The 25,752-nt window shown below is 41.3% G+C and overlaps 1 protein-coding gene across 3 annotated transcripts in view; it reads left to right on the top strand.

Moving 5' to 3' along the window:
- Positions 1-25,752, top strand: part of LOC124144616 (monocarboxylate transporter 12-like) — a 42,335-nt gene that overhangs the window by 366 nt on the left and 16,217 nt on the right. Inside the window, exon 1 of one of the 3 annotated variants that reach the window (XM_048389138.1) lies at positions 16,181-16,701. The exons of the other annotated variants lie outside the window; for them this stretch is intronic. The gene's annotated coding sequence lies outside the window, so the exon portion shown is untranslated. Of the gene's footprint in view, positions 1-16,180; positions 16,702-25,752 lie in introns of those variants that run through there. 3 annotated transcript variants of the gene reach the window in all.

The raw sequence follows: 25,752 nt of genomic DNA, 5'->3' as shown, positions 1-25,752 counted from the left end.
GCCGTGTGTATGTAATTTGGTAACCGAAATCTAAACGAGTTCGTACAAATAGAAATTTCCTATCCTTCGTAATTTCGTAACCCTACAAGTTAGAAGTTTCCTAACCCTGTCTCATATTTATAACAATTTGTTTATTTTATTTTTTTCACCACACAATCATTGCATCCATATAAATACATGCATTTGTAGCGGCTATAAAATTTCCGAGTCCCGTGATGGGATTCGAACCACGGACCTTCTGATCAGAGGTCGGACGCCTTGTCCACATGACCAAAGAGGTTAACCCTGTCATCAAGCTGACAAGGTAAGGATGTCATCTGTAGGATGACTCCACGCCCTGCTACATACTCCCCCATCAACAGAAGGCACGTCCTTGGCCGCATAGTCGGGACCTGAGGCTTAATTTGCTCAAATTTAATATGAACATGCTCAGCCCCACGTTGGGCGCCAATGTAGCAGCCATATAATTTCTGAGTCCCGTGATGGTATTCAAACCACGGACCTTCTGATCAGAGGTCGGACGCCTTGTCCACATGACCAAAGAGGTTAACCCCGTCATCAAGCTGACAAGGTAAGGATGTCATCTGTAGGATGCTACACATACATTTCCTGTAACATTCAAATACAAATTGTAGTATCACCACGCTGTGAATTAAGACTTAAACATGATTCAGTGGTATATCTGAGATAGCTCCACCATAAATCGCAAAGAACAATGAAGAACAAAGCGTGGTTCATTTCCCGGTAAAGCAGTTTATGTTCTATCATGATGTCATTTCTGGAGCTTCGTCATATAGTGGCCGTTATTCTTAAGAGCAGATGTAGCTGGGTTATGCAGATAAACGCAGTGGCCGATATATCGCATCCAAAAGTGGGAGAGATATGGCAATCAGTATTAGGAGAAAAGGTGATCGACGTGAGGATTCTGAGAATATGTGGGAAGTACTGTAAATCTTGAAATTAACACGAGTGTGAATTAAATACGACAAATGCGAGTGATCATTGCTCGCATTATTAGCTCACCTGGTCCGAAGGACCAAGGTGAGCTATGCCAAACCGTGGTTTCGTCATCCGTACGTCAACAATTTATTCAAAAGACTTCTTCTTCTGAACCACTAATTGGAGCTTAGGAAATTTGACTGGAAGCATCCCTAGGTGGTGGGGATTCAAAATTGTACAAATGGTGGGTCTGATCCCCCAAGGAGCTGAGGGGCGGGGCCATATAGGGGTAATTTGGCTATATTGCTTTAAGCGACTTCTTCTCTGGAACTAACAGATATATATCAACCATATTTGGTAGGGCTGCATCAATACAGGAAAGTCGTGATATGATACGCATCTCGATATTCTGGTCACGATACGATACGTATCTCGATACGCAATGATACAAAAACAAGACTTAAAGCATGTCAAGATTGAACCTTTCATGATTTTGGAACGGTCAACTTTATTTTATGATAACAAGACTACTGAAGTTGTTAAAGGGGCACTGATCTAACGCAATTCCCCGGACTGGTTGTTGCCTTTGTTATTGTTTTTTTCCCTGTGAGTACCCGGATGATACGCAACGCAACTGAGCATGACCAGAGACTGGGCTACCGTCTGCAAGGACAGCTAAATAAACTTGGAGGCTGGAGGCAATATTTGTTTTACGCATTTTTGCATAAACACTGATTGGTTAACGGTGATCTATAAAGATTTTGACAAAGGGCGCATGTTAATTAATTTCTTCAGCCTAAACAAACAGACAAAAAGAACGTCGGACCTCATCGGATGTCGTCATTTGGAAATACCCCAGATGGTTATAAATTAATACTAAAAAAGTATCCATGCAGTGAAAGCATTTTGGGGATTTCGGATTGCGTCGATAATACGATTACTACTCCTTTGTTGTCATCCACGTTTCTCGTATAACCCTACACTTGTGTATTTGTCGTCATTCACTTGTACTCAGTTAATGAATTTATTACAGGTACAATTAGTGGTAGCACCACTTAGATTACCTGACAAAGGTTCCCATTTGGCATTTATTGTGTCTGGGGTAATTATTCAATCTAAATCCAGGTTTGAAGTGAGGTGAAATGTGTGTTATGTAATATGCACGTGGCAGACCAGCAAGAGGTGAATGATTAGTTGATTTACATTTTTTTGTAAATCAACGGATCGTTCCTAGTCATCAAAGGATTAACAGAAAATACGTTGATTGAGTAATCACTGTTATCTTGCACAGTGGATATGTCAAAAGTGAGTGTTTACATGTGTAGGTTTACTAAAACAAAGGGAATACACTTATATCATGGGGTGAAGTGCCGATGTAAAAACAAATTACTTTGTTCAAAAGGTTAACTGATAATACGTTGATTGATTGATCATTGTTATCTATCACTCAATGGATATTTTAGGAACCGTGGGCGTTATGAAAAAAGTTGTCACGTGGGCTTTCTCAGCCGATCCTTGAGACTTGACACCTGTGTGAAACACCTGAAACAATCCAAGTGATCAGTTGAGAAACGAACACGGGTTATAATATCCCGAAACGATATATATCTTTTAAAATATTTGATTGTTACAAAGACACATGACATCGAATAAGTTTCTTTGTACAGCTGCAGACGAGTGGGATATTGTTCCTTTGTGTGGATATTGACGGATACATTCCTCGAACAAGGAAGCTGCCTAAAATTTATACACATAAATTTGGTAGGTTGTAATTATGGTATTTGCATTTTGTTTTTCTTCATTTGCTGTAAAATTGAACCGATTGGTCCTTGTTTCTCTACGTCTTAGTTGGGAATTCTTCAATGAGCGATAGACGTTGTTTTCACAGGTCCTTTCCTTTGTAAGCCTGTATATATTACCGTCAATTTGTAAAATGTGATTCTCTCAGGCAATTTATAAAATGTGTAAATATTTCAGTCATTTTGACTAAAAAATCTGTCCAGATTGATTAAGACGATCAAAAGGGCCCACAAACATCACAACAGATTATTATGTAGGATTAGAAGCTAAACAACATAGAAATGTACTTTTCAACGTAACATTTGCAGTCTCTTGGTGATGACATTAAACATCAAAATGTTTGTAATTCGTTATCATAATAATACAGATGGAAATGTTTTTTCAGTCCCTTTGTAAAGTAACTGAATATTTAGGCGTTTAATAAATTTGAAAATGTTACACATTTTGACAGTAAAAAAATATACACACTATAAAAAAAGCAATGCTCAGGTGAAATATTTACTTTGTGTTGCAAGTCAAAATAGTGTAAACGAAAATCGCAAAATTACGAAGCAAGTGACTTATCAAAACTTCGTCACCATTACCGATGCTACCCACAAAGATACCTACATTTCCTTATTATCTCGAAAAGTGTATTTCATTTTGTTGATCAATGTGACCATACGCCCTTTTTACTACCCATAAAAGTGACTAATGCGCTTATGAATGGCGCAGCAGAGGTCGCGAACAAGTCTAGATTTCTGCTATACATCCGGGTACTCACTGGGAAAAAAAATAACAAAGGCAACAACCAGTCCCGGGGAATTGCGTTAGATCAGTGCCCCTTTAAGCTTCAAAGTTGAACTTTCTCTAACTTTCCTTCAAAACAATTCAAAGTTCAAACACCAGAAAATAATTAATGTACTTCACCAGTGATACAACTTCGAAGAATTTGTATGCAATGGTTTAAGAAATTGTATCTGAAATTATTGTTTTATCAGGAATAATATATTCCAATATCGTGTTACTTTAGTTGCAGCTTTTACTCTATATGTATTTAAAATTATAAAAACCATAAGAGTAGCATTTTGATACTGGTGATTGCTGTTGCAGGATATATTTACGTATGGAAGAATTTGACCAGTCACCGTAGGGACTTCCCCGCGACAGGTATTTTGATTGCGAAGATGTTATGTTGAAATTTATTAGCCAAATTGCCACAAATATGACTTTTAACGAGTCAAAGTATGTCATTTTTAATATATGTATCCATTCTTTAGCAACAAAAGTTTGTTTCAATGCGTCAAAAGCGGTAATCTGACAGTGGTTGCTGTATCTCTTCACACACGATTTCACCTAACTTAATGAAAACAATATTAAATGAAATTTTGAATAAAATTAATAAAATATATTACAAACACATGTCCAGATATACAATGAACGCATTTTAATAACAAGATAGTATAATGATGGTATTGACTTCAGTTCGGTTTTGCTGACTGGTATTTCCGGTGTTATGTGCTTGCGGTGATCAGCTGATAATGTTTTTTGAGATGGGGAAAAACATCTGTCGGTGTAAAAACTGAGCATATTAAAAATGTAAGTACGTTTTGGGGAGCCATGCGTTACTGCGCGCTATAACCAAGTTAGCGGTTTATTGGAGGACACAATAGCGAGGAAACACTGTACTTGAGATTTGCGTTCCGTATCGTGGCGTATCGATAAATGGGCCCACGTTTATCGTATATCGTACCGTGGGTCAAGTATAGCGATACATCGGAATATCGGTGTATCGTTTCACCTTTAATATTTGGTTGTAAGCATTCTCCGGTGGTGAGAATTCAAAATTGTACAATTGGTGGGGCTGACCTCCAAGTGTCTGAGTGGAGTTGGGCAATTGCTTTAAACGTCTTCTTCTCTGGAACTAAGAGATAGTTATCAACCATATTTGGTTGGAAGCATTCTCCAATGGTGGCAGTGGTAGCATATGTGCATTCCTGGGGTCAAGACAAAGAGTTCTACTCACTCATGTCATCACTGATGACACCTACAAGTCCAGACAGACACAACCCACGCAACACAGTGTCTTTGCGACAAGCCAGCACAAATGTATTGTTTTAGCGGCGGTACTCTACTCAGCGCTAATAAGCGTTACTATTTGGTGTGTGATTGGATTAATGTAAGGATGGATTAAGGTGAGGACTCTCCTGTAAACCTGACAGAAGACATTTTCTATATATATAAATCCACTGATGCTTGGGAGGGGGGTGTCACATTCATATTTGAGTCGCATCTTTGGCAAGGGGCCAGTATTCTTATTCTTTTGGAGACGCATAAATTTCATAAAATGGACTTGTCTGACATTGCTGAGGTTGGATTCTATTCAGAGAGTCATCATTATTTGAATACACATAAATATTTTTAAAGCTTGTACATTTCAGTAACACCCTTAAAGAGGCTGTACATAATGTTGCTATCTCATATAAGAAATAATCGACTCGTGTCGTTGTTTATTGTACAATAAAACATTGCGGGGAGAATAAAACACATATATAAACCACATACAATAAACAACTCCCAATCATTGTTAATTTCTAGGGGGCATGGGTGGCCCAGTCGTCTAAGGCGCAGCGATTCGCTGTGCAGAGTTGCTTCCCTTGGGCACGCCAGAAACCTATGATTGTGGGTTCGAATCCCGGTTCGCCCCGATTATGTTTCTAGGTTTGTCAGCACCATACCCGTGCTTGTGGGTTTTACTGAAGTGGTAAACGTCTGAGACCTGCATCACTTCGGGCTTTCCTTCCACATTAAGCTGACACGCTGTGATATAACTGGAATACTGTTAAAAGCGGTGTTCAACCCAACTCACACACTCACTCACTCACTGTTAATTTCTTAAGTAAAGTGTGAAATTACCGACCCAATGACTTTACAATCAACATGTCCCTATCAGTTCCAGTTCAGTGATTAGCATCAGTCAACAGGTAAACTACTAATGATATTCTTGTTAAAGGGGGAGCAGTCATCTAAGGCGCCGCTATTCGCTGTGCAGAGTTGCGTCTCTTGGGCACGCCAGAAACCTACGAATCCCCGTTCGCCCCGATTATGTTTCAAGGTTTGTCAGCACTATACCCGTGCTCGTGGGTTTCACCGAAGTGGTAAACGTCTGAGACCTGCATCACTTCGTGCTTTCCTCCCACATAAACCTGACACGCTGTGATATAACTGGAATACTGTTAAAAACGGCGTTAAACCCAACTCATTCACTCACTCACTCACTTGTGATAAAGGACAAAGGATAAAGTGCCCATCCTGGAGCCATGCAAAGGATGAGGTGCTCATCCTGAAGCCATGCAAAGGATGAAGTGCTCATCCTGAAGCCATGCAAAGGATGAAGTGCCCATCCTGAAGCCATGCAAAGGATGAAGTGCTCATCCTGAAGCCATGCAAAGGATGAAGTGCTCATCCTGAAGCCATGCAAAGGATGAAGTGCCCATCCTGAAGCCATTCAAAGGATGAAGTGCCCATCCTGAAGCCAAGCAAAGGATGAAGTGCCCATCCTGAAGCCATGCAAAGGATGAAGTACTCATCCTGAAGCCATGCAAAGGATGAAGTGCTCATCCTGAAGCCATGCAAAGGATGAAGTGCTCATCCTGAAGCAATGCAAAGGATGAAGTGCTCACCCTGGAGCCATGCAAAGGATGAAGTGCCCATCCTGAAGCCATGCAAAGGATGAAGTGCCCATCCTGAAGCCATGCAAAGGATGAAGTGCCCATCCTGAAGCCATGCAAAGGATGAAGTGCCCATCCTGAAGCCAAGCAAAGGATGAAGTGCCCATCCTGAAGCCAAGCAAAGGATGAAGTGCCCATCCTGAAGCCATGCAAAGGATGAAGTGCCCATCCTGAAGCCATGCAAAGGATGAAGTGCCCATCCTGAAGCCATGTAACCCTTTCATGACCAGTACAGAGACCCAACCATGCACAGCTCATGAATAATTTCATAGGCAGCCTGATGTTACAGAATACAAAAATGCTGTATTCACTGATTACTTAAGTCAGCTCTATGGTTATTGATTTGAGTTTCTGTGTTCTGTGAATAATTCGTAATTACATATTCATATTGTCCATACTACTTGAAACACTGTAACCATGGTAACGTTGGATGGCACCAGTCCTTTTATTACACAACGACCTATGTCTTGCCTAAGTGTCTTACCCATCCAGGGTATTAGGTGTCCAACGTTGTTAAAATATAACAAGGAATTGAAGGGGTCCTTGTAGTAGACCAAATTTTGAAAGTACGGCCAGTTGTAGAAACTACCATATTCGACATAATGAGCGCCTGGGGCGCTCTCAAAATTAGAAATAGGGGGCTCTTATTAGAATATAATTTTGGTGAGAAAAGAAAACAGAGTTGAAAGATTGTTAAATTTCGTAGTTTATGCTGACAGTCTGAAATGATACAAAAGAAAAGTGAGTATCATACACGACAGATATATTTTCCAGGATTTAATTGCCCATAATTAAGGTGCATATAACATAAGAGTGCGTATATACATGAACAAATAAGTCTTGTGTACATTGATCAATCAGAAGGGGTGCTAACTGGGATTGTTCACTAGCCAATATATTAGCAAATATCGCCACGGGCGCTTAGAGCGGGGCGCTTATTACGTCGAATACGGTTTTATTATTTTAATATCAGTTTTAGTCCACTAGTCCTTATAACAATAACATACAGCAAAACCCTGAAAAATAGCAAAATTCTACTCGTCCTTATGATACCTTAACTATTGGGCAGTTAAGTACAAGTGCCAATTTCTAATGTCGAGGGCTACACCTGTTATATTTAACTGCTTTATGGAGTTTTTACAGGAAAATACCTGTCGGTAAGCAGGAGGGAAAAAAAGCAATTTTTCCTCGTTTTGTATGTTTTCTGCTGCACTCTAGGTCGGCTGGTATAAAAAATAAAAATGGTATAATGTGGTCAGAGAGCCTGCAACACAGCTGTTGCTTTGAGCAAACATGACAAATCAAGCGGGAATACTACAGCATCTGTGCATCCTATCACTCTCAGGAACAAAAACAAACTTAGTTTTGCCTCCGGTGTTTTGTATATCTCATCCAGTGGGTTCTTGTTTAGAAAATAGTTTTGTGTGTAGTATACCATTATCTTATTGGGGGGATAAAAAAAAAGAACAAATTCTGATTATTATTTTTTTCCATTTCAACAAAACATACTGTTGCAGGTCCGTAAAGCAAGTGAAAAAAGTGTGGCCAAAGGATTAAAGGGATGCGATTTAAATACCAACAACATAAAAACATCTCAACACTTGCACACAAATTCCATAACCTTACCCACAATCCACCACGGTACAACAATCAAAGAAAACTTTTGCTGATTTGTATTTCAAATTGATTTTATCATGGTATTGGCAGGGCTAGGTGTAAGGAACTTGATTTACCTTGCGCCAGGTTCATGTTGACATGAAAACCTAGTTGCACTGGACAAAACCAGGTTGCACCCTTTGTCCCATTAATTGATCGAAACATGGATGCATAAACTACCAGGGTTGTCTAAATAAATAAAATTTCAGATCTCTGACGACTGGATGGTTGGTTGTTTTAGGTCGCACTCAGCAATATTCCAGCTATATGACGGCGGTCTGTAAATAAATGAGCCTGGACCAGACAATCCAGTGATTGATACCATGAGCATCGATCCACGCAATTGGGATCGATGATAATGCTTCAACCAAGTCAGCGAGCCTGACCACCCGATCCTGTTAGTAACCTCTTACGACAAGCATAGTTGACTTTTACAGCAAGCATGGGTTGCTGAAGACCTATTCTAACCCGGATCTTCACGGGTCCTGACAACTAGAGCATGACTTTACATAAATTAAAGACGTATTGCTGTAAAACGTAAAAGAAACAGGTGCACACAATGTTAAAGTACCATCAGATGACAAGCCAAAGAAAACATGACAAATTACACAAACTCAGGGGTCAGTGGTCTAGTATGGTACGTAAAGGTTTTGAGTGAGCTCAAAATTCATTGTTGGGGTGAAAAGTAAGGGTAAGTCGACACAAATCTGAATTTGTTTTACTTGCACTTAACTATTAGGTTGCACTTTTCAATAATAAATTGCACTGGCGCATGTTTTATAAAGCTAAATCGAGCCATGTAGGGTGTTATTGGATTATTAGTAGTAAACAAACAACAGGCTGTCAGTTTTAAACAATATGAACGTATTGAAACTAGATTTGTTTTATTTTTACCAGTGCATTTTCATATTGCAGAAAAAAACTATGTGTGTTTCTGGTTACAATCATTTTAAAAATCGGGTCGTTTTTTATTGTTGTTTTTTTCTAACCAATGGAACTTTGTACGATGAATGTCACTGGATATGATGATTTACCATTGAGTTGTATTTCTTGTTATGCAGGGGCGGTAGGGTAGCCTAGTGGTTAAAGCGTTTGCTCGTCACGCCGAAGACCCAGGTTCCATTCCGACATGGTATGAGTGTACCCTTTTCTGGTGTTCCCCGCTGTGATATTGCCGGAGTATTGCCGGAGTATTGCCGGAGTATTGCTGGAGTATTGCCGGAGTATTGCCGGAGTATTGCCGGAGTAGTGTTGCCGGAGTATTGCCGGAGTATTGCCGGAGTATTGCCGGAGTATTGCTGGAGTATTGCCGGAGTAGTGTTGCCGGAGTATTGCCGGAGTATTGCCGGAGTATTGCCGGAGTATTGCTGGAGTATTGCCGGAGTATTGCCGGAGTATTGCTGGAGTATTGCTGGAGTATTGCCGGAGTATTGCCGGAGTATTGCCGGAGTATTGCTGGAGTATTGCCGGAGTATTGCCGGAGTATTGCTGGAGTATTGCCGGAGTATTGCCGGAGTATTGCTGGAGTATTGCCGGAGTATTGCCGGAGTAGTGTTGCCGGAGTATTGCCGGAGTATTGCCGGAGTATTGCCGGAGTAGTGTTGCCGGAGTATTGCCGGAGTATTGCCGGAGTATTGCCGGAGTATTGCTGGAGTATTGCCGGAGTAGTGTTGCCGGAGTATTGCCGGAGTATTGCCGGAGTATTGCCGGAGTATTGCTGGAGTATTGCCGGAGTATTGCCGGAGTATTGCTGGAGTATTGCTGGAGTATTGCCGGAGTATTGCCGGAGTATTGCCGGAGTATTGCTGGAGTATTGCCGGAGTATTGCCGGAGTATTGCTGGAGTATTGCCGGAGTATTGCCGGAGTATTGCTGGAGTATTGCCGGAGTATTGCCGGAGTATTGCCGGAGTAGTGTTGCCGGAGTATTGCTGGAGTATTGCCGGAGTATTGCCGGAGTATTGCCGGAGTAGTGTTGCCGGAGTATTGCCGGAGTATTGCCGGAGTATTGCCGGAGTATTGCTGGAGTATTGCCGGAGTATTGCCGGAGTATTGCCGGAGTATTGCTGGAGTATTGCCGGAGTATTGCCGGAGTATTGCTGGAGTATTGCTGGAGTATTGCCGGAGTATTGCTGGAGTATTGCTGGAGTATTGCCGGTGTATTGCCGGAGTATTGCTGGAATTATTGGAGTATTGCCGGAGTATTGCTAAAAGCGGCGAAAACTATACTGACGCTTGTTATGCAAGGCATCTCATATATACAGATATTAAGACTACCTTGTGTATTTGTCTGGTAAACAAACCTGGAAATAGTAATAAGCTGTAAACGTTGTCTCCCAATCTACGAAAACACTTGTTAAAACATACCTTATAATACAACTCAAAGAATTTTTATTCAATAATCGGAAAAATTGTAAATGAGGCTGCTATTTTGTTATTTTACCAGGAAAAATATATTCCACTACGTGTTGTTTTAGTTGCAGCTTCTACTGGATGTATTTCGATTAACAACCACAAGCGTAGAACTTATTAGGTTGTGACTGTCTTTATTTTTCAGGGGCGGTCGGGTAGCCTAGTGGTTAAAGCGTTCGCTCGTCGCGCAGAAGACCCGGGTTCGATTCCCGACATGGGTACAATGTGTGAAGCCCATTTCTGGTGTCCCCTGCCGTGATATTGCTGGAATATTGTTAAAGCGGCGTAAAACCATACTCACTCACTCACTCACTCACTTTATTTTTCATGGACAGTTTGTCAAGTCACTGTTTAAGGCTTCCCACAGACTCGATATTTAATCATGAAAGTTGGCATATAATTGTGAAACTGCAACAAATATGACTTTTAAGAAATCAGAGTATGACATTTATGATATGTGTATCCATCCTCTGTCAAATGAGGTTTGTTTCAAGGTGTAAATAACAGTAATCTGATCATGGTTGATGTAAACAAAGATGAATCGGTGCCGTCTGCCGGACAGTTCACACACAATTTTGACCCGAAATTAATGTAAACAATAAAGAATAAAATTCAATAAAATTAATAAACTAGATTACAAGCTTAAGTTCCGATATACAATTAAAACCTTTTATAACCAGACACTGACTAACTTGTGTATTGATATAAATTTGATAACATGGTACCAGGTTTTTTTTAATTTCAAATTTGTACTGACCAAATTTCTTATCACCTGCACGTTTACCGGAATTCACTGAAGGGGGTACAATTTAATTTTCTTCTGCGCATAATATTTTTCAAAAATACTGAATCTGCTAGAGGGGGATGCGCATTATACTTAGGTGCGCACTATACTAAAAAAATATATGGTATTTTCAGTGTCAGATGTTGAGAAATGATAAAAAATATTTGGGAGGTCAGATTGGGCTTGCTGAAACATACAATTCTATGTTTTGGCCTAACGTTGTTTGACAGTTATGTTTGAACACAAGGCACATCATGAGGGAAAAAGTGGAGGATGTGAAGCCATGTACTTACTGTCTGTGGTCAGCGAGGTAGGTTAGAGAGGGTTGGACCTCCACAGTGTGAGCCTGTCTGCTGCAGTCACATCATGATGATGATGTATACTAGCCACATTAAGAAACTGTGCACGAAGAAAATATAGATATAAGGGCACACCGTCCATATATGAAATATAGGTTTGAACACAGCAATTATTGGAGACATTCAAACGCTCATGCACGTGCCATGCGATATGACGTCATTGATGGGGGCCTATGGACGTGCAATGTTTTACTGCACGTGCATCCTGTGCAGCTGTACACAGCATGTGCAACTCAAAATTCGCTGTCACTTTGGAAAGCATGATCTGTGGTCATTCAAAAATTCAAAACTTCTCAGGCGCAGACACAAGCATAACACAAGCAAATCATGCCAAGATTGAAGCCATTGGAATGATCCGAGCGGGAATGAGGCAACAACAGGTGGCAACACATTTCCAATGCCATCGTAACACGATATCGGCATTGGTGAGGCGTTATCAGAACACAAATGACGTTGCCGATCACCCACGTTCAGGACGTCCCCGAGTAACGACGCCAAGACAGGACAGATCGATTCGAGTTACACATCTCCGACACAGGTTCCAAACGGCAGTAACGACGTCACAGACAATTCCTGGACTGCGCCGTATCCATCCCAATACTGTCAGGAATCGTCCCATCCTGACACACCATCATCGAGTCAACCGTCTAAGATGGTGTCGAAATCATGTTCGCCAACCTCGAATATGGTGGAGAAATGTTGTCTTTACAGATGAATCGAGGTTCAACATTTCCCACAGTGACGGGCGCCAACGTGTCTACCGGCATTTGGGAGAACGTTATGCACGCAACTGTATTGTGGAGAGGAATCGTTTTGGAGGTGGCTCTGTGATGATTTGGGGTGGGATAACAGCACGGCACCGAACCCCTTTGGTTGTTGTTCAGGGCAATATAACCGGTGTTGGCTACAGAGATCAGATTCTGAGGCCTGTGGTCATTCCTTTCCTGCAACGTCATGGCCCGGGATTGACATTTCAACAGGACAACGCTCGTCTAGGGTCGCAATGGATTTCCTTCACCATAACAATGTCATGTTACTGCCATGGTCTGCAGTTTCTCCAGATCTCTCCCCAATAGAGCATGTGTGGGATGAAATGGAGTGCCGTCTGCGTCGTCTTCCACATCCTCCAGATAACGTCCGTGACTTGGCACAGGATTTGAGGAGGATATGGCAGGCCATTCCCCAGGCCTTCCATGCCCATTTGGTGGACTCCATGCATCGCCGATGCACTGCTGTGATTCACGCACAGGGTGGTCATACCCGTTATTGACTTTGTGACTTTGTCGTATGACCCCCTACTCCAGTTTGATCTTCCGACGTCATCGTAACAGATGTTGTTCAGGTCCCGTTGACATTTTCTTATGGTCCGATCATTCAGCTGCTACAGCTTCTGCATCATTTTGTTCTTGCTGTGTTTTATTTCAATCCAGAATATATTTTCTCCGTGCACAGTTTCTTAATGTGGCTAGTATATTTTAACGTCAGCCAGGAAGGAGGTTTCACATTATGTATTTTAAAGGGGCACTGATCTAACGCAATTCCCCGGACTGGTTGTTGCCTTTGTTATTGTTTTTTCCCCCGTGAGTACCCGGATGATACGCAACGCAACTGAGCGTGACCAGAGACTGGGCCAACGTCTGCAAGGACAGCTAAATAAACTTGGAGGCTGGAGGGAATATTTGTTTTACGCATTTTTGCATAAACACTGATTGGTTAACTGTGATCTATACAGATTTCGACAAAGGGCGCATGTTAATTAATTTCTTCAGCCTAAACAAGCAGACAAAAAGAACAGCGGAGCTCATCGGATGTCGTCATTTGGAAATACCCCAGATGGTTATAGTTTTAAACTAAAAAAAAGTATCCATGCAGTGAAAGCATTTTCGGATTTCGGCTTGCGTCGATAATACGATTACTACTCCCTTGTTGACATCCACGTTTTCTCGTATATAACCCTTCACTTGTGTATTTGTCGTCATTCACTTGATGCTCAGTTAATGAATTTATTACAGGTACAATTAGTGGTAGCACCACTTAGATTACCTGACAAAGGTTCCCATTTGGCATTTATTGTGTCTGGGGTAATTATTCAATCTAAATCCAGGTTTGAAGTGAGGTGATATGTGTGTTATGTAATATGCACGTGGCAGCCCAGCAAGAGATGAATGATCAGTTGATTTATTTTTTTGTAAATCAACGGAACGTTCCTAGTCATCAAAGGATTAACAGAAAATACGTTGATTGATTAATCACTGTTATCTTGCACAGTGGATATGTCAAGAGTGAGTGTTTACATGTCTAGGTTTACTAAAACAAAGAGAATACACTCATACCATGGCGTGAAGTGCCGATGTAAAAACAACATACTTTGTTCAAAGGGTTAACTTATAATACGTTGATTGATTGATCATTGTTATCTATCACTAAATGTTTTTTTTAGGAACCGTGAACGTCATGAAAATAATTGTCACGTGGGCTTTCTCAGCCGACCATTGAGACTTGACACCTATGTAAAACACCTGAAACAATCCAAGTGATCAGTTGAGAAACAGACACGGGTTATAATATCCCGAAACGACATATATCTTTTAAAATAATTGATTGTTACTGAGACACGTGACATCGAATAAGTTTCTTTGTACATCTGCAGACGAGTGGGATATTGTTCCTTTGTGTGGATATTCACGGATACATTCCTCGAACAAGGACGCTGCCTAAAATTTATACACATAAATTTGGTAGGTTGTAATTATGATATTTGCATTTTGTTTTCCTTCCTTTGAACCGATTCGTTCTTGTTTCTCTACGTCTTGGTTGGGAAATTCTTCACTGCGCGATAGACGTCGTTTACACAGGTCTTTTCCTTTGTAAGCGTGTATATATTACCGTCAATTTGTAAAATGTGATTCTCTCAGGCAATTTATAAAATGTGTAAATATTTCCGTCATTTTGACTAAAAAATCTGTCCAGATTGATTAAGACGATCAAAAGGGCCTACAAACATCACAACAGATTATTATGTAGGATTAGAAGCCAAACAACATAGAAATGTACTTTTCTCAACGTAACATTTTCAGTCTCTTGGTGATGACATTAAACATCAAAATGTTTGGAATTCGTTATCATAATAATACAGATGGAAATGTTTTTCAGTCACTTTGTAAAATAACTGAATATTTAGACGTTTAATAAATTTGATCCACATTTGACAGTAAAAATAAATACACACTATAAAAAAAGCAATGCTCAGGTGAAATATGTACTTTGTGTTGCAAGTCAAAATAGTGTAAACGAAAATCGCAAAATTACCAAGCAAGTGACTTATCAAAACTTCGTCACCATTACCGATGCTACCCACAAAGATACCTACATTTCCTTATTATCTCGAAAACTGTATTTCATTTTGTTCATCAATGTGACCATACGCCCTTATTACTACCCATAAAAGCGACTAATGCGCTTACGAATGGCGCAGCAGAGGTTGCGAACTAGTCTAGATTTCTGCTATACATCCGGGTACTCACTGGGAAAAAACAATAACAAAGGCAACAACCAGTCCCGGGGAATTGCGTTAGATCAGTGCCCCTTTAAACATCAAAATGTTTGGAATTCGTTGTCATAATAATACAGATGGAAATGTTTTTCAGTCACTTTGTAAAATAACTGAATATTTAGACGTTTAATAAATTTGTTACACATTTGACAGTAAAAAAAAATATACACACTATAAAAAAAGCATATGCTCAGGTGAATTATATACTTTGTGTTGCAAGTCAAAATAGCATGAATAGTGTAAACGAAAATCGCAAAATTACCAAGCAAGTGACTTATCAAAACTTCGTCACCATTACTGATGCTACTCACAAAGATACCTACATTTCCTTATTATCTCGAAAACTGTATTTCATTTTGTTGATCAATGTGACCACACGCCCTTATTACTACCCAAGTGACTAATGCGCTTACGAATGGCGCAGCAGAGGTCGCGAACTAGTCTAGATTTCTGCTATACATCCGGGTATTCACTGGGAAAAAACAATAACAAAGGCAACAACCAGTCCCGGGGAATTGCGTTAGATCAGTGCCCCTTTAACTTCAGCCAGGAAGGAGGTTTCACATTATGTATTTTAACTTCAGCCGGGAAGGGGGTTTCACATTATGTATTTTAACTTCAGCCGGGAAGGGGGTTTCACATTATGTATTTTAACTTCAGGCGGGAAGGGGGTTTCACATTATGTATTTTAACTTCAGCCGGGAAGGGGGTTTCACATTATGTATATTTTTTCAGCCGGGAAGGAGGTTTCACATGATGTATTTTAACTTCACCCGGGAGGGGGGTTTCACATGTATTTTAACTTCAGTTGGGAAGGGGGTTTCATATGTATTTTAACTTCAGTGGGGAAGGGGGTTTCACATGTATTTTAACTCCAGCAGGGAGGGGGTTTCATATGTATTTTAACTTCAGCGGGGCGGGGGTTTCAACTTCATTTGGGAAAGGGATTTCACAAGTATTTTACTTCAGCTGGGAAGGGAGTTTCACATATCATATATTTTAGCTTCTTTCTGTAATTATGTATGTAATAAACTGCTTTATATACACAGCAGTTCTCATTGACTCGTCTATAAAGAACAAATTTCTAAGGCTGAATGCATCATGTAACTAAAGGTGAGTCAACAGACGCGTTGAAAACTTACCAACACTTAAGATGTGCTAGACAATGGCACAGTGACCTACATGTTTAATGACGTCTCTGTGAGCCTCTTTTCTTGCAAACATAATGGGCTTCGGCAATGGCAATGTTCAGAATACTGCAAGATATCCATGGCCTCACAATCTGATCTCCCTGTGTTTCAACTTGCTCTACAAATCCCAGATGGGATGTTTACAGTGTCACATTATTCATATGTCAACAGGCCTCCACACAATCACAACCTACAAACCCACTTCGCTCAACTGCTCTTAGTGGCGTTATCTAGGTGCTGATAAATTGAAGTCTTTTGAGTCTCCTTGAAAATGAGCCATGTGCCTGCGTTGAAGGACAGGTAAGGGGACAAGCTACCATCAATGTGTGTAGTTTGTCGCAGTGTTAGATATCCTCATGTATTCCGTCTGTGGGGATGCATGGGCGTAGCTTGTCTGTGGCCTTGCTTATCATACGTTGACTAAATGTGTAGGTGGTCTCTGTATTGTGTGATTACTTGTCATGAGTTGACTAAATGTGTTGGTGGCCTGACTGTGTGTATTGTGTGATTGCTTGTCATGAGTTGACTAAATGTGTTGGTGGCCTGACTGTGTGTATTGTCTGATTGCTTGTCATGGGTTGACTAAATGTGTCGGTGGCCTCTGTATTGTGTGATTGCTTGTCATGGGTTGACTAAATGTGTTGGTGGCCTGACTATGTGTATTGTGTGATTGTTTGTCATGGGTTGACTTAATGTGTCGGTGGTCTCTGTATTGTCTGGTTGCTTGTCATGGGTTGACTAAATGTGTTGGTGGCCTGACTGTGTATTGTGTGATTGCTTGTCAAGAGTTGACTAATTGTGTCATTGGTCTGACTGTGTGTATTGTCTGATTGCTTGTTATGAGTTGACTAAATGAGTCGGTGGTCTCTGTATTGTGTGATTGCTTGTCATGAGTTGACTAAGTGTATCAGTGGTCTGTCTCCGTGTATCTCAATGAAACACTTTGCATCTGACTCTGATGTGTGTGATGATACTTGTTGTTACCCTGCCTGCCCCCTGACATTAAGGGGATAAATGAAACAAGGCCTGGTTGGATCAGTCAATATATTGTGTCTGAATAGGGTACCCATGTTATATTGTAAAATGATATCTATGTTGAAACTAGGATATGCCATAGTCCTGACTCACACAAACAGCCATACATATGCATGCAAGTCGCTATATATATTATAAATTTCAAGGCTGATGTCATCAATTGTTCTGTGGCCAGCGACACGTACAGAGTGTGAGGAATGACTTGACAGCTCTATCAGTGGCATTGTAGTGTGACTGAAATGAAAAAGTACTATTACTAACAGTTGACAGAACAATAATAATTTCAACAATAATCAGTAAATAATGAGGTCAGATTGTAGCTGCTGCTGCTGCTGATGACGATGATAACGATGATAATGATGATGGAATTTATTCCACTTAGTGCACAATTTGTCAACATTTGTTCCAGTGAGTCAGTGAGTCAGTGAGTGAGTGAGTCAGTGAGTGAGTCAGTCAGTGAGTCAGTGAGTGAGTCAGTGAGTGAGTGAGTCAGTCAGTCAGGGAAGATTAGTCAGTCAGTCAGGGTTGGTCAGTCAATCAATCAGTCAGGGTAGGTCAGTCTGTCATGGTAGGTCAGTCAGTCAAGGTAGGTCAGTCAATAAGTCAGTCATGGTAGGTCAGTCAGTCAGTTTTAACGCCACACTAAACGGTATTTCAGTTATATCACGGCGTGTCAGCTTAATGTGGGAGGAAAGCCTGAGGTGATGCAGGTCTCAGAAGTTTACCACTTTGGTGAAACCCACGAGCACCAATATGGCGCTGACAAACCTAGAAACATGATTTGAGTGAACCTGGATTGGAACCCACAAGGGATGCACAGCGAATTGTGGCAGTTTAAACAACGGGGACATCTGTGACCCCCGGACTTCTGAAACAAAGCTATGGTGGGTGGGAATAGTCCAGGGTTCCGTTCCACAAAGTGATCTTTCTGCTAAGATGATTGTATCTCCCATACTTTAACACAGACTACGACAATTGGTAGCACTAAGACGATCGTAACTCCCATACTATAACACAGACTTACGACAATTGGTAGCACTAAGACGATTGTAACTCCCATACTTTAAAGCAGACTTACGACAATTGGGAGCACTAAGACGATCGTAACTCCCATACTTTAAAGCAGACTTACGACAATTGGTAGCACTAAGACGATCGTAACTCCCATACTTTAAAACAGGCTTATGACAATTGTTAGCGCAAGGTGATCGTAACTCCCATTCTTTAAAACAGGCTTACGACAATTGGTAGTGCCTAGTTGATCCTAACTCCCATACTTTAACACAGACTTCTGACAATTGGTAGCACTAAGACGATCGTAACTCCCATACTTTAACGCAGACTTACGACAATTGGTAGCACTAAGACAATCGTAACTCCCATACTTTAAAACAGGCTTATGACAATTGTTAGCGCAAGGTGATTGTAACTCCCATACTTTAAAACAGGCTTATGAAAATTGTTAGCGCAAGGTGATCGTAACTCCCATACTTTAACACAGACTTCTGACAATTGGTAGCACTAAGACAATCGTAACTCCCATACTTTAAAACAGGCTTATGACAATTGTTAGCGCAAGGTGATCGTAACTCCCATACTTTAACACAGACTTACAACAATTGGTAGTGCTAAGATGATCGTAACTCCCATACTTTAACGCAGACTTACGACAATTGGTAGCACTAAGACAATCGTAACTCCCATACTTTAAAACAGGCTTATGACAATTGTTAGCGCAAGGTGATCGTAACTCCCATACTTTAACACAGACTTATGACAATTGTTAGCGCAAGGTGATTGTAACTCCCATACTTTAAAACAGGCTTACAACAATTGGTAGCGCTAAGGTGATCGTAACTCCCATACTTTAAAACAGACTTACGACAATTGGTAGCACTAAGACAATCGTAACTCCCATACTTTAACGCAGACTTACGACAATTGGTAGCGCTAAGATGATCGTAACTCCCATACTTTAAAACAGGCTTATGACAATTGTAAGCGCAAGGTGATCATAACTCCCATACTTTAAAACAGGCTTATGAAAATTGTTAGCGCAAGGTGATCGTAACTCCCATACTTTAACACAGACTTCTGACAATTGGTAGCACTAAGACAATCGTAACTCCCATACTTTAAAACAGGCTTATGACAATTGTTAGCGCAAGGTGATCGTAACTCCCATACTTTAAAACAGGCTTACAACCATTGGTAGCGCTAAGGTGATCGTAACTCCCATACTTTAACACAGACTTCTGACAATTGGTACCACTAAGACGATCGTAACTCCCATACTTTAACGCAGACTTACGACAATTGGTAGCTACTAAGACAATCGTAACTCCCATACTTTAAAACAGGCTTATGACAATTGTTAGCGCAAGGTGATTGTAACTCCCATACTTTAAAACAGGCTTACGACATTTGGTAGCGCTAAGATGATCGTAACTCCCAAACTTTTACACAGACTACGACAATTGGTAGCGCTAAGATGATCGTAACTCCCATACTTTAACACAGACTTACAACAATTGGTAGGGCTAAGATGATTGTAACTCCCATACTTTAAAACAGGCTTACAACAATTGATAGCGCTAAGATGATTGTAACTCCCATACTTTAAAACAGGCTTATGACAATCATAGCACAAAGATCGATTTGTGGAACAGGCTCCTTGGTATTTATTTTAATAGAATGGAGATGCAGTACCCTAGGAAACTGAGGTAGAATAGGTCTGCAGCAACTCAAGCTTGTCATAAGAGGCGACTATGTTAGTCGTTATATGCGACTAACAGGATCATGTCGTCAGGCTTGCTGACTTGGTTGATGCATGTCATTATATCCCAATTTCATATATTGATGCTAATATCAATCACTGGATTGTCTGGTCCAGACTCGATTACTTACAGACCGCTGTCATATAGCTGGAATATTGTTGAGTGTGGCATTAAACAACAAACAAACTTTCTGATTGTCTAGCCTGCATGGTACATTTTGTTTGTTGTTTAGACAACTTGTGATTGAAATTATAAGCAATGATCCACCACATGCAATCACAGAGCCTGTTACAAGTATAGGATGCTGGGGATCTTCTAGTCCAGAGTCCCTACTGAGTCACGGCATCTTATTGTTTACAAAGTCTACGACTGAAACTCTATAACATGTTCTGAGCAGGATGTCATCTGTTCGCTCCTGCCACTTGACTGAGGTCATGGGTATTGTGTTTCGAACATTACAGCCCAGTAAGATATTCAGACACATGTGCATGGCATTGAAGAACAGTGTTGCGGTTATGCCATGTTAGTATATAGGTTTGGACAGTAGGGGGACTGACCTTATTTTGTCACAGTACATATGTTAATTATACACAGTCCTTTCGTTTCTCACTTCTTTACAGAATTGTTTCCCACTTCGTTACAGAATTGTTTCTCACTTCGTTACAGAATTGTTTCTCACTTCGTTACAGTATTGTTTTTCACTTCGTTACAGAATTGTTTCTCACTTCGTTACAGAATTGTTTCTCACTTCGTTACAGAATTGTTTCCCACTTCGTTAAATAATTTTCTCACTTCGTTACAGAATTGTTTCTCACTTCGTTACAGAATTGTTTCTCACTTCGTTACAGAATTGTTTCTCACTTCGTTACAGAATTGTTTCTCATGGGAATCATGTCCTTGACTTAAGTGCAAACTAGGGGGGGAGCCTGGTGTCATCATCTTTACGAGGCAAGAGCTTCCATAAGCCTTTTTATCAAAGTCTTGTTTCCACCCTTGCCTCATCAAGTCCACTTTCCTGTGCTAAATATGATTGGAGTATTGACATATCGATAGTCCAATCAGAGAATGTTTCACATAATCAACATCCACGATTGGTACACCTTCTTTGTTGTCTTTGTTGACTCGAATATGTTTTTTTTTTTAAACCCCCCAAAGATTGCCTATGGTTTTGTGTCAGGGGAGAAATCGCTAATGTTTTCGTTATCTGCTCGACTAGGTCGTTGTCTATGGTAGTCGCCATCTTTATGAAGCATTGATAAGAACAGCGATCTTATTGGATATCGCGTTTTCATCACAAGGGGCACAACTTGTGATCTACACAAGGTGGCACCAGGGTTGAGCCAAGAAAAGTGGCCTTGATGTGGCAAGGGTAGAAACTAGGCTTTGAAATAGGCTAGTGGACACGCTTGCCTCGGGAAGATGTAGAAACGAGGCTTTGATATAGGCAAGTGGACACGCTTGCCTCGGGAAGATGTAGAAACGAGGCTTTGATATAGGCTAGTGGACACGCTTGCCTCGGGAAGATGTAGAAACGAGGCTTTGATATAGGCTGGTGGACACGCTTGCCTCGGGAAGATGTAGAAACGAGGCTTTGATATAGGCAAGTGGACACGCTTGCCTCGGGAAGATGTAGAAATGAGGCTTTGATATAGGCAAGTGGACACGCTTGCCTCGGGAAGATGTAGAAACGAGGCTTTGATATAGGCTAGTGGACACGCTTGCCTCGGGAAGATGTAGAAACGAGGCTTTGATATAGGCTAGTGGACACGCTTGCCTCAGGAAGATGTAGAAACGAGGCTTTGATATAGGCAAGTGGACACGCTTGCCTCGGGAAGATGTAGAAACTAGGCTTTGATATAGGCTAGTGGACACGCTTGCCTCGGGAAGATGTAGAAACGAGGCTTTGATATGGGGTAGTGGACACGCTTGCCTCGGGAAGATGTAGAAACTAGGCTTTGATATAGGCTAGTGGACACGCTTGCCTCGGGGAGATGGTAGAAACTAGGCTTTGATATAGGCTAGTGGACACGCTTGCCTCGGGAAGATGTAGAAACGAGGCTTTGACATAGGCTAGTGGACACGCTTGCCTCGGGAAGATGTAGAAACTAGGGTTTTGATATAGGCTAGTGGACACGCTTGCCTCGGGGAGATGGTAGAAACGAGGCTTTGATATAGGCTAGTGGACACGCTTGCCTCGGGGAGATGGTAGAAACGAGGCTTTGATATAGGCTAGTGGACACGCTTGCCTCGGGAAGATGTAGAAATGAGGCTTTGATATAGGCTAGTGGACACGCTTGCCTCGGGAAGATGTAGAAACGAGGCTTTGATATAGGCTAGTGGACACGCTTGCCTCAGGAAGATGTAGAAACGAGGCTTTGATATAGGCTAGTGGACGCGCTTGCCTCGGGGAGATGGTAGAAACTAGGCTTTGATGTGGGCAAGTGGACACGCTTGCCTCGGGGAGATGGTAGAAACTATGCTTTGATATAGGCTAGTGGACACGCTTGCCTCGGGGAGATGGTAGAAACTAGGCTTTGATATGGGCTAGTAGACACGCTTGCCTCGGGGAGATGGTAGAAACTATGCTTTGATATAGGCTAGTGGACACGCTTGCCTCGGGGAGATGGTAGAAACTATGCTTTGATATAGGCTAGTGGACACGCTTGCCTCGGGGAGATGGTAGAAACTAGGCTTTGATATAGGCTAGTGGACACGCTTGTCTCGGGGAGATGGTAGAAACTAGGCTTTGATATAGGCTAGTAGACACGCTTGTCTCGGGGAGATGGTAGAAACTAGGCTTTGATATAGGCTAGTAGACATGCTTGCCTCGGGGAGATGGTAGAAACTAGGCTTTGATATAGGCTAGTGGACACGCTTGTCTCGGGGAGATTGTAGAAACTAGGCTTTGATATAGGCTGGTGGACACGCTTGCCTCGGGGAGATGGTAGAAACTAGGCTTTGATATAGGCTAGTAGACATGCTTGCCTCGGGGAGATGGTAGAAACTAGGCTTTGATATAGGCTAGTGGACACGCTTGTCTCGGGGAGATTGTAGAAACTAGGCTTTGATATAGGCTGGTGGACACGCTTGCCTCGGGGAGATGGTAGAAACTAGGCTTTGATATAGGCTGGTGGACACGCTTGTCTCGGGGAGATGGTAGAAACTAGGCTTTGATATAGGCTGGTGGACACGCTTGTCTCGGGGAGATTGTAGAAACTAGGCTTTGATATAGGCTGGTGGACACGCTTGTCTCGGGGAGATTGTAGAAACTAGGCTTTGATATAGGCTAGTGGACACGCTTGCCTCGGGGAGATGGGTGTTGTGTGCTATAGCCATGGCTCAAAGTGAAAAGAAGTTGCATGATTAATAACACTTAGTTACTGGAAGTCATGAAAATAAGGCCCAAAATATGCGTGTCCCTTCCTTGCATTATAAATTGGTGCATTTTTATCAGGACACTTTGGAGTATTTCATGTCAGCTGGACAAGATGAACATTATAACAGCTCATGGCTTCCGATAAAAACCCAGCTCAACCCCCCGCCCCCAAATATCACAATTGCGAGAGAACTATTTGAAGGGAAAATAGTGAAGAGTCTTTTAATGAGTGAGTGAGTGTGGTTTTACACCGCTTTTACCAATATTCCAGCAGTCATGTAGGTGGGGGTGGGGGGGGGACTTAATGTTTCAAATGTCAACTTTGAGATAATGGTAAAAATTCTATAGCAAAGTAAAAAATACAAAAAAAAACTGAGTCAAAGTTTAGAGATAGCACTGTGTATTTTTATTTTCTAGATAAGCGGGCAAATTTTTATGTATTTATTTCGTGAAGCAAACAGGACTGGTGAATAGGTTTGAGATATCTGTCTTTTTGAGATAACGGGGTAGGAGACCATTAGCTGCAGATAACCTTTTGAGCAATTGTGTTTTTACTCTAGGGTTTATTTTATTTGGGTTATTACATTTTTCATTGTGTAACCAATATTTTTTCACTCATCTATTCATCACTCTTTTGGGTATTTCCCCAAATTTATGAATATTTTAAGATTAAAAAAAATGAATAATGTTTTAGACGTATATAACTGTTCTGAATATAAAGGGGACTCAGAAAGTAAATTAGCTCGTAATTGTGTTTTCGGAAATTAGCTCCTTTGTACGCATGCTGTAAAAGCTTCATTTGGTATTTACACCACCTGTTTTTATAATTTGAATTTTTCATTTAATGCATGCGTTTCTGTACGAAAGTTAATTGAAAGTAACTGGGTTTTGAATATTTTTTTGGGGGGGGGATATTTTACGCAAATACGCTGCTAATCTGTAGCTCTGTGATAATGTTCTAGCATTGGGCGTGAAGATGCACGATGTCCACCATTCAGACGTGAATATTAAACAAGATTGAAAACCCCATAGCAATGACTGATAATGAATGTGATTAGGTTTTCAAGGCTGATGTCATCAATTGTTCTGTGGCCAGCGACACGTACCGGGTGTGAGGAATGACTTGACAGCTCTATCAGTGGCATTGTAGTGTGACTGAAATGAAATAGTACTATTACTAACAGTTGACAGAACAATAATAATTTCAACAATAATCAGTAAATGTGGTGGCACGTGATACTGTGCACAGCGCACAGATCACAAATCAGGTGACATTAAGCAACGTCGGTCTCAGAGAGTAGTTGGATGGGTGACCACGCTCAGCAGCTTGACTCCTGAGAGTTTCTAGGGCTTCGGTCCTGCCCCACGCTAAAGCACACGTACCACATGTGGCGTCTCCTTAGGCAAGTGACTTTGTTCGAAATGTGCCTCTGTTCACCCAGCAGTGAGTGGGTACCCGGTAGGATGAGATGGTAATGTGGCTGTTAACCTTCTAGCGCCCTACAGGCAGCTTGGGTTGTATACTCCCCAGGGAGCTGAGAATGAAAATCGAGGGCTCACTGATCCATTGACCGGGGTAATAATAGTGTAGCGCTATCAGCATCCACTTGGTGAATGAAATCTGGCGCATTATAAATGCACTTATTATTATCATTATTAAATAATGAGGTCAGATTGTAGCTGCTGCTGCTGAGTGAGTGAGTAAGAGTGAGTATGGTTTTTACGCAACAGTTAACAGTATTGCAGTTATATCATGGCATGTCAGCTTAATCTGGTGTGTATGTAGGGTGTCTGTAGGGTGTTCTTGTGTGTCTGTTGGGTGTTCTTGTGTGTCTGTAGGATGTTCTTGTGTGTCTGTAGGGTGTTCTTGTGTGTCTGTAGGGTGTTCTTGTGTGTCTGTAGGGTGTTCTTGTGTGTCTGTATGGTGTTCTTGTATGTCTGTAGGGTGTCTGTAGGATGTTCTTGTGTGTCTGTAGGGTGTTCTTGTGTGTTTGTAGGGTGTTCTTGTGTGTCTGTAGGGTGTCTGTAGGATGTTCTTGTGTGTCTGTAGGGTGTCTGTAGGATGTTCTTGTGTCTGTAGGGTGTTTCTGTGTGTCTGTAGGGTGTTCTTGTATGTCTGAAGGGTCGTCCTGTGTCTGATGCCTAAAATCTAAGTGTCTAAAT

This window comes from Haliotis rufescens, unplaced genomic scaffold (assembly GCF_023055435.1).
Source record: "Haliotis rufescens isolate VD_foot unplaced genomic scaffold, xgHalRufe1.0.p SCAF_8, whole genome shotgun sequence".
Classification (NCBI taxonomy): domain Eukaryota; kingdom Metazoa; phylum Mollusca; class Gastropoda; order Lepetellida; family Haliotidae; genus Haliotis; species Haliotis rufescens.
Note: the sequence above shows the minus strand (reverse complement) of the source record. Positions and strands in the feature narration are given on the sequence as shown.